The sequence below is a fragment of the Atta colombica genome, unplaced genomic scaffold, assembly GCF_001594045.1.
Source record: "Atta colombica isolate Treedump-2 unplaced genomic scaffold, Acol1.0 scaffold88, whole genome shotgun sequence".
Classification (NCBI taxonomy): Eukaryota; Metazoa; Arthropoda; class Insecta; order Hymenoptera; family Formicidae; genus Atta; species Atta colombica.
Window position 1 is genome coordinate 1,334,193 of NW_017259581.1, and position 9,864 is coordinate 1,344,056.

At 37.2% G+C, this 9,864-nt stretch overlaps 1 protein-coding gene across 1 annotated transcript in view; it reads right to left on the reverse strand.

The window, feature by feature from the left end:
* LOC108693161 overlaps positions 1 to 8,461 on the reverse strand; it is a 16,917-nt gene extending 8,456 nt beyond the window's left edge. Inside the window, exon 1 of the mRNA XM_018201946.1 lies at positions 8,358 to 8,461. The gene's annotated coding sequence lies outside the window, so the exon portion shown is untranslated. The remainder of the gene's footprint in view (positions 1 to 8,357) is intronic.
* Between the last annotated feature and the right edge of the window lie 1,403 nt (positions 8,462 to 9,864).

Here is a 9,864-nt window from a genome sequence, read left to right on the forward strand (position 1 = left end):
TGTCAGATCAAATTTTTTTATATTATCGAATTTCGATTTTTTCGGTACTTGTACCTACGAATTTGAACCTCTAAATTTTAGGAATATCTACTCGATATTTTAAAGCTACTTTTCTCATACATCTCTATAGTTCGTTCAATTTTTAATGTTTTGTCTTTTGATATACTTCCTCTGACGAGAACGTGTCGCTCTCATTATTTATCAAAGCACATCGGATTAAGAAAAGTGGACAGAAATATCAGGCATTTAACTCGTAGAAACAGAAACATTTGTACATATTAAAGGACATTTACGTAAGCTATTTTTACAATTGATATTATTGACTATATATTTGCCGAATGTCGTTGGCACTAATTGATCCAACATCTCCATACAATTGACTCTCTAATTCTCTAACATTTATGGGAAAGTGAACGACTAGAATTATAATAATAATATAATTTATAAGGTTATTTATAAGATTTGAATTAACAATAAGAGAGGAGATAAATAATTTTGAAATCATTATAAACAGAAATTTATTTTTAAAGAGTTCTAAGTGAAAATATTCAATTCTGCAATTCGAAATGTTTACCCTTCATCGGCAATATTGGATTTCAAAGCACATTTGATTTTTTTTAAATTCTGGTAGATAAATTTAAATCTGTAAAAAACGTAAAATCCAACTTCTATGATAATAAAATTTGTGAAAGCAAAACTTCATTTTTGAAGCTTTCACGAATATATAAGATTTTTTTCAGATTTTTATACAGCCCGAAACAATAGATAAAAATCTGTACTGAAATTTAAAAACCCAGGTTACAGAAAAACTGAGGATGAAAATTTCAGAGAAATTTCAGAGAAAACATTACCAATGAAAGATCAATTTGTTAGATTTGAAAGCTCATAAATCATAATTTCAAATTATTATTCTTTTATCCTTATGTCGAAGAAGCCAGCAGAAATTTAAACGACAGATCAATTATTGATATAATAATAAATAATAAAGTTTTTGTCGAATATTGCGTTTTAATTTCGCGAGCATTCGATTTATTTCTCGTACGTCTGCGGCAATCTACATGAGATACACAATCTATTTGACAATAAGATACGTAAGTAACACATATATAAAGTCATTGGATAGATAAAAGCATCTTCGGACAGATCATTTAGCTTGAATAAAAGAAAACCTGGCATTTTACCCGGGATTCGTTCTACTTCCGCCTTTCAGTTTCCGCGGTTCCGCATCGTATTCATGCAACAAACTGCGACAATAATAAACGGCAAATGGCAAAATGCGCCGGTTCGACGCTATAAACGCTTTCCTTTTGTATGCGCTTCCCTTCTTGTTTCAGGTTGCGGATGAAGATTTACTTTATTATATCCGCCGTTTTCTCATAGTTTCGAATAAAAATCTCTCCGCAGTATTTCTCGTAAATCCGGAAAACGTTTCCCGGTTTGACCATCGGGAAATTCATAAGACAAGATATAATCTGGGCTTTATGTGGTCGACTTTTTTCAACAGAAACGGAACATCCAGTCGGGAGATTTGCGCGTCAAGATAAAAAAAAGAAGGTCTTCCATGAAAATTTGTAAGAAAAAAAGGGTCAGGCTATCACATTCAGCGCTAAAAGTACAATACAGGTCGCCCGAAAGTTTTCATGAAACTTGTGGCAAAACGCGAATGACTCGCGAAAATTCAAAGTTTCACCGTTAAAAATGACACTATGACGCTATATCGCGTTACTGATGATATCGTATTACTTATGATATCACGTTACCATCCGACTGATCTCTCGAACAAAATGCAAGGTCAACGCAAATCGCCATCAAGGCTGTGACGCGATGAAAAAACCGAGTACCATCCTGAAAATGGAGATGGCTTTGTGCATGTGTGATCAGGTGTAGTCGGGCAGTCAGATAAAGCCGCCGTCGATATATCGATGTATCTCGGGTTGATGAACCCAAACCTATTCGACTAGCGATAATGGGGGTAGTGTTCTCGTCTAGCTAAAGAGAAGGCATATAGGAGAAATATAGGGGGGAAAAGGAAATAGGATACACACAAGTCATTGAGTCATGCAACACCATGCTGATATTTCAACTGTTGAAATAATTTAAACTCGCGTTTTAAAGTCACTCCGAGTTCCATTGTACTTCTTCTTCCAATACGCTGACTGTCGAATTTTTCCGTTTTCAACGAAACAAGTTGTTAAGTTGGTCATTTTACGGCATCTGTTACAAAACTTTCGTCTCGTCTTACTTTCGAGCTTAAAATTGGATTCGTTCTTAAAGGCAGTATCGACAATACTCGAGAAAGTCGCGAGCAAGAAATTTGAAAACGCTTTTAGAAAAGTATAATTCGAGATAGAGTAAGAGATAGAAGAATGGAATAGAACGAGAAGACAGAATTCCGATTGGCAAGCGCTCGATATAGAAAAGAGGGGAATAGCCAGAATATCAAAATGAATCCCCAAATGACCTGAGGGCAAGCAGATGCGTGGGCGAAAGCACATTCCTCCCCTGCATCCTCGCCAAGCCTGCACCCTCTCTTCGCCTGCCAATTTACGTGCTAATCTGAAATCGATAAGTCCTCCGGCATGTCCTGAGACTTTGGGAACGTACGTTTCTACGAATTATTCAGTGCGCAGAGTTATTAATGTCTTGCTCAATTACAGGCGAGTTTTCACTCACTACAGGAAATCAATTAAGCACGCGTGGGGAGGCGGCGGTGTCTCTCGTCGCGTAATCGTTAACCCTCGGCTACCGGCTGGGATTACAATAGTCTCATTTTCTCATTTTGTCCGTAATTAATAATCCGTGTAACGCGTCATTAAGATATAAGCGGCTGCTCGAATCTGAAATTTTGTCTCATCATTACTTTGATTCGGGGTTTATTTTATCTATTTATTTTAATTTTTGCGTTGCACTTCCCTTCAAATTCTAATTCTGGCATAACTTCGTTATTGAATCATTGATAACTGATATCAAAATATGAAATCCAATAAGTTTATTAGTTGCTCTATCAGAAAAATAACTTTACCGCATGTAAGGGAATGAGTATCTTATGAAATCATTGTTTTGATACCAATAGCTTATAAATTAATTGTTTTATTCCACAAAAAAAACATAATTAGCTATTTTGCAAAATGAGAGTTTTAACGAAAGAATGTATGAGTATATGGGTGCGTGCATGTCTTTTTTTCAAAGACATATTTAACATGCAAGAAGTAAAGTAAAGGCTCGAGTAATATATAGGGTGCGTCAAAATCCAGACAAATTTCAATTTAAATTTTCCGTTATATTGTGCCTCCGCCAGAAGTTGTTGGCGTCTGAGAAAGTCTGATGCTTCTAGTAAACAATCATATTCTCAAAATGGCCGCGATGTTGAAACCAAGTGCGGAGTATAATCGAACAGCCGCGATCATTGAAGGCTTTCGCGCTGGGCGCTCAGCAACAGAAATAATTCGGTTCTTTGGATACCCGAGATCAATTGTTTATGACGTTGTGGCAAAATATACGGCTTTATAACAGTCTAAGATTCCAGTATGCCAGCGAGGAAGAATCACTTGAAAGAACGCACCGCGAGGACTCCAGCAGTCGTTGAAAGGGCTCAAGCGCTGATTTTGGATGACCCAGGGCAATCGTTGTGAAAATTAGCATCGATTGTTGATGTAAGCGAGCCAACAATGCGTCGAATTACCGAGGAGGACCTTCGATACAAATCATATACATTAAAAATACGACAGATGTTCTCTGAGGCTGCCAGGACAAGCCAAGTTGCTCACCTCGGCTCTCATTCTGGCCTCTCAACAGCTCAGATTTAAATCCCTTGAACTACTACGTATGTAGCGTAGTTGAAAGGGTAACAAACAAGTCTCTCATTTCCAATGCGACTTAAAGATTGCTATTGAGGCAGCATTCGTTGGCATGGACAGCGCTACATTACAGCGTGCGAAACGCTTCAGATCGAGAATAGAGGCTATCATTCAAGCTAATGGGGAATATATCGAATAATTGTACTACAGGGATCCTCCAAGTGCCACGTAAAAGGATTTTTTGTAATATTTAATTTTTCATTAAAAACATTTTGTTTAAAGAAAATGTTCGATTTGTCCGGATTTTAGTGACGCATTCTGTACAATCAAATAAATAAAAAGAAAAGTCTATAAGAGCCAATACAAGTTTCTTTGTATATATAAAATATAATATTTATTAGTAAATATATTTAACATTTGCTACATACTTTTTGAAATGCAATATATTATCGAATGTCAATGTTTCTTGGCAAAATCACTTTAAATAATTAAATAGCGCTCTATGAAGCGCAATTTGCTTTGCCAAATGTATGTATCCAATTACCTAAATCGAGCTAACGTACATTGTTGAGCATTCTTTTTTAAATATTTTTTTTCATAAAAATCACAATGTCATCATAAAATGTTGGCGAATACCAATGCTGGCAATGTACGTGATATAAATTGACTATATAACGATCCATATACGATATCACATTGGCCAATGTCATACATATATCATGCGTAGAGTTGGCTTTAAATAAACAAGAAAACAATGTGTGTCAGATTCTGGTAGTAAATGAAAAGAGGGAATATCCACTTCATTCTATATTTTTAATCATAATATATTTTGCATCCGTTGTTCCGTACTTCCATAATCGCCACATCTGCGAGATGATTTGGTATAAGGATTATTGTAACATTCGCAACACGTCGTGGAAAGTGCGTGAAGGAAAATCAGGAAAAATAGCGCTTCGGGCCAATTCTAAGAAAAGCTCGAATAAGTAATATCAGTAAGAGAAATCACTGTCTTGGAAGAAGGCCGTCATAAAATTCCGAGGAAAGAGACACTAAGCTCGCCTTTCTATGGGATTAACTCTCGCGGAATTCTCTCTCGACGGGGACTCATTTCCCTGAGAAGCTTTGTGCGGCCGATAACGAATTTCCTTGTTTTCTATTCAGATGCGGGACATTCAGCAAACACGAAGAAAGCGTGCGCGGCATTAACCCTTTTCAATTGTGAGAAAAGGAATAAAATGGTCGGCTTTTCCGGATTTCTCGAATTCTGGACTATTTAAATTTTCTTTGATTCTTAGATGCTTCGATTGCTATTTCATAGTATAGTACAACTTTGAGAAAAGTCGCATTGACGAATTGTCGAATTGTTTTCTCAAAATCATTTAGTTTATTGTGTATAATTCCGAAGCACAGTATGTTGCAAGCGACAGAGCGGCATGACGAACAAAACAAATAAAAATAAATACACTTTGTGTCCTTTGTTTCCTGCAAACGCGATATAATCGGTCAGTTTTCCCAAGTAACGAACCCGGGGGTGAGTATTACTCCGAAATAACCCCTAAATTGATTGAACGAACGGTTCCGTGGAGACGACGCAATTTTAGTCCACGTCTCCCGAGTCGCCATACGATGCCACGTCGGTAAATAAAATGGCGAAATCAGGACAATCAGTCGAAAGCGTCCAATCTCGCCTTGCGGAACAATAGATGCGATAGATGGAAATTTTAATTGAATTTTCATACCGCGCAACTCTATGCCGGTAAAAGCAGCAATCGAGCTGCTTGAATCGATCATAGTATTGTGAAACTGCAGTTTCACGATCGCGCAATATGTATTTTAAATCGTATCGTTGTATTCTGTTACACGTGACTTTTCAAGGACTAATTAAGTGCGCGGTCCGCACTTATTAAGGGATAGCTGTCAACTTTGTTTCTAATTGTGTTCTAATTTCGATGTTTAAAGATATTTAGGCCCGATTTTTCATTATCTAATTAATTTGGTGGTTAAACTTAATCTGATGTTTTACTCAATAAGCTTCATTCATGACATCTTCATTCGTTATAGATGAAGTCCATTGGAATATCAGTTTAAGTCTAATTATAAGTTAATCAACTTATGAAAAATTATCTTGTAGTTGATCTAACAATTACATTTGCGACAGAGTTGTACATTTTCAAATGAGTAAAGAAAGGTCCAATAAAAAAAGATCCGGTCGAGGCTAAATTAATGCTCAATAATATTGATCGAGAGATTTGTTAATATTGCTTTTTTAATATTTATTGATTGAATAATATTGATTGAGAGATTTGTTAATAATATATAATAATAATAATAATAAATTGCTTCAATGGTTGAATAATAATAACAAATATTACTACATGCTTCATTAGTTGAATAATAATAGTAAATATTACTACATACTTCAGTGGTTGAATGGGAAAAGACATTTCTTCGATATTCGGATAGTCGAGAGTTCTAATCTTAATTGAGGTAATATTTCTCACAAATTCTTTACAAATTTTTAAGATGTTAGTAGTATTATTATTAAATCGATGTTGAATTTAATTTGTGATATTATTTAACTTCAGTTTATGAATTTTAAAACGCTTATTGCGTTTTAAATCTGACAGTAAGCAGCGCGTAGTTTAACTGAAAGATAAAATTTACATTTAAAAATGTAAAAATGTAAAATGTAATTATCTTAGATCTATTAGCGCCCTTTCTCTACTTATACTGTTAAATCTATAGTATCAAATTTAACTTGAGATGAATCGCCACTGCTCCTACTCTCAATTACGTTATTTTATACTAAAACAATAATTAAAATTAACACTATACAATATCAATTTGACATTATACAGTGTCAATTTGACACTATATAGTGTCAAATTGATACGTTATAGTGTTAAATTTAATTATCGTTTTAGTATAAAATATCGATATATTTAATAGGAGCAGCGATGACTTACATTAGGTTAAATTTGACACTATAAATTTAAGTGTATTTGATTTATTCATATAGCGCGATCTGAAATATCTTATTATTGTACATTTTCATTCTTAACCCTCCTGATGCTAAAATCTGTAACATAGTTACTGACGTTACATCTGTAAGATGTAACTTGTGTTAATTAAAAAGCACACTAATCAATTTCAAGAAACCAAAATGATATAATTATATAAGAAAGAATAAACGATTATAAATATATTTATAAGAATAATTCAAATTTGCAAATGTAACATAAAGAAAATTTAATTGTTTGACACTTTTGATAAAGAGACTTATAAGTGAGTGAGTCCAATAGGTGCACCATTAACTCCAAATTAATAGCGATTAGAGAAGAATAGAGAATGTCAGTTTTTTTGGTTCTCCGAATAAAGTCGTGATACAACAGATCTGTGGATCTGCTGTATCACGACTTTATGCTGTGGATCTTTGCGTGAAATGCGAAATATCCTTGAGAATTGCTCATGATATCCAGTAAGCAAGAAGATACAACCTTGACTTTGAAGATCTAATCATTTTAATCCTCTGTGTTACAGTTTTCTCGTCTAATTCTTATTTCACAAATTGCATAAAAATTATTCACACCACATATGTGACTTCAAATTGTAAACAGTCGTTACATTTACAATTCCTGTGAGTTATAACTTCTCTTCAATTATTACGAATTTAATTCTGAGATAAACTACGAGATGAATAAGTCTTTAAGCCCATAGCACACAGTAAAACATAAACAGTAAACGAATTGGCCAATCACAGTAAAGATCCTAAGACAATGATTACGAAACAGTATACGAAAAAAAACATGATTTTGTTAGAATATTTGGAAAATTTAGCTATATCGGATCTAAAAATAATTTTATTGGATCAAAATTTGTTCTTTTTAAAATCCAAAATGTTGATTTGCTTACTATTTAGTTATTGTTTTGTGTGTCATAATCTTTAAACACAGAAACACAAGCAAAAATGAAATTCGGTTAATAATCATTCCTTAATAACGAATTGCGCGTTTAATTAAGCATGAATCATCAGCCCTTGAAAAGTTACGCAGACAGGTGAATTCCAAAACAGGCTCATCGATATTGTATGATAATGCAAACCCAAATTATCATCGCTCCATCGATGTTATCATGTCGATACTAACAAGTTAAGGTGTGCTTGCATAATGAAAAAAAAAATCGATCAACATTTTCGGGATATTTACCGGTTTAATTGTCATCTATTACCTCACGGTGTCAATCGGCCAAATTTGCCTTGACACAGTCTGTCAGATTATTAGATTTCTAGGAAACGATACGAGCTATATATTCAACATGTAAATAAGGCATAATGGACAATGAAAAGCTGATGAAACGCGATAAATCGCTTATACACAATATTGTCGAAATTTTCCATGTATTATACTTGGGAACATTTTAACATGTCTCTAAAAAAAAGTTCGAATATTTACGGTTTGTTAATCGTAATAGATAATTATCGTTGAAATTTTTGGAGATAGATATATGTATATTTTTAGCTAGAAATAATTATAATGAAAAGTTACTGATATAGACACGTACCTTAATATATTAATATTGCGTTAACAGTGCGGTAGGACATCCGAAAAGTGCAATGCGTCGCATGAGCACTATCACCTTACACTATCACTGCGTTGGCACTGCCATAAATGCATCATCGTACTACCATGTATCAGCAATTCCGAAACGTTCATCAATATGCATATCGAAATGCCGTGAGATCCACGTTACTACTGATATTTCTAGCACTACTATAGATAAACCGTACCGTTGGTCATAGTTCAATATGACAGGAACTATAGAGAATTGATATTATACATTTCCCCTATATATACCGACATTTCGAAATGCTATATTTTGTAGTGTTGCCGCTGCTATAGTCGCACCCTTATACCAACGTTTCTTCAACCCCCGCCCCAGCATTTTTTCGACATTCCGAGAACCAACGTCAGCCTCGCACCAATGTTTTGTTTAATCGCGAAGAACCTACTACGAGAGATGGTCTGGGCGCAAACCTGACCCCCGGGGGGCTTCGCGCGCTGATAATTGAAAGCGCACGAATCATCCCCCCGGGAACGTGCACATGTCACGATCGTAATGCATCTCGCGCCTTTTCGACGACGATGCCGGATGCTAGGAGATATGACGTGGCCCGATCGAATGGTCCACTTTTCGCATCGCTAAGCCTCCACTCCCGTGGTCGATATTTATTGCGCCTCGGCCGAGGCCGAGGCTCGCAACTGCACCGAAGAAACCGACTCGATCGTTTCGCGTCCCTCGGGCCAACTGTTAATCGGCCTCGAGGAGGAAACGCGCGTTCTCTCTCTCTCTCTCTCTCTCTCTCTCTCTCTCTCTCTCTCTCTCTCTCTCTCTCCCGCCGTTCCCTCCGCCGGCTAAAAATCGCCTCCTCCTCTCCCTACTCTCCCCGGCTCTCGATCGACCCACGCCGATTTAACGACCGCTACGAAGGAGAGACGATCGCAACACGACGTTCCTGATGATGTCGCGTCACTGACGGTCGTCCGTTTTCGAGGACTCGCTTGCCATTGCCATTGTCATCGTCTTCGTCTTGGTAGTCGTCGTCGTCATCGTGCGGTCACCGTCGTCGTCGAGCAGACAATTCACTACGGCGTTTCCGCGAAGAGGCCACTCTCGTGGATGATCGCATTATGAGAGGAAGGGAGAGCGACTGCCAGGGAGAAAAGAGAGTGCACGACGGGGTACGACACGGCGAGTATTTCCCTCCCCTATCCTACTGTCGCGTCATCCCGCTGGTTCGACGCTGCCTTCGACCATCACCTCGACCAGCACCGAGCAATGAAATGTCACAAACTCTACTACTCACTCGACGAGTCAGGGCAGTGGAGCTTCATGAATGCGTCTCGCAGTACGTATCAGGCCATCGGAGCACGGCCGAGCTCGCGGCCCTTCTTCCGCAGCTTCGAATCTAAAGCCACCGTCCGCACCGATATGCCGTAAGGCAGCACCGCGCGCGCACACACCACCAGCAGCAACACCGCCGCCGCTATCGCCGCCGCCGCCGCCGCCG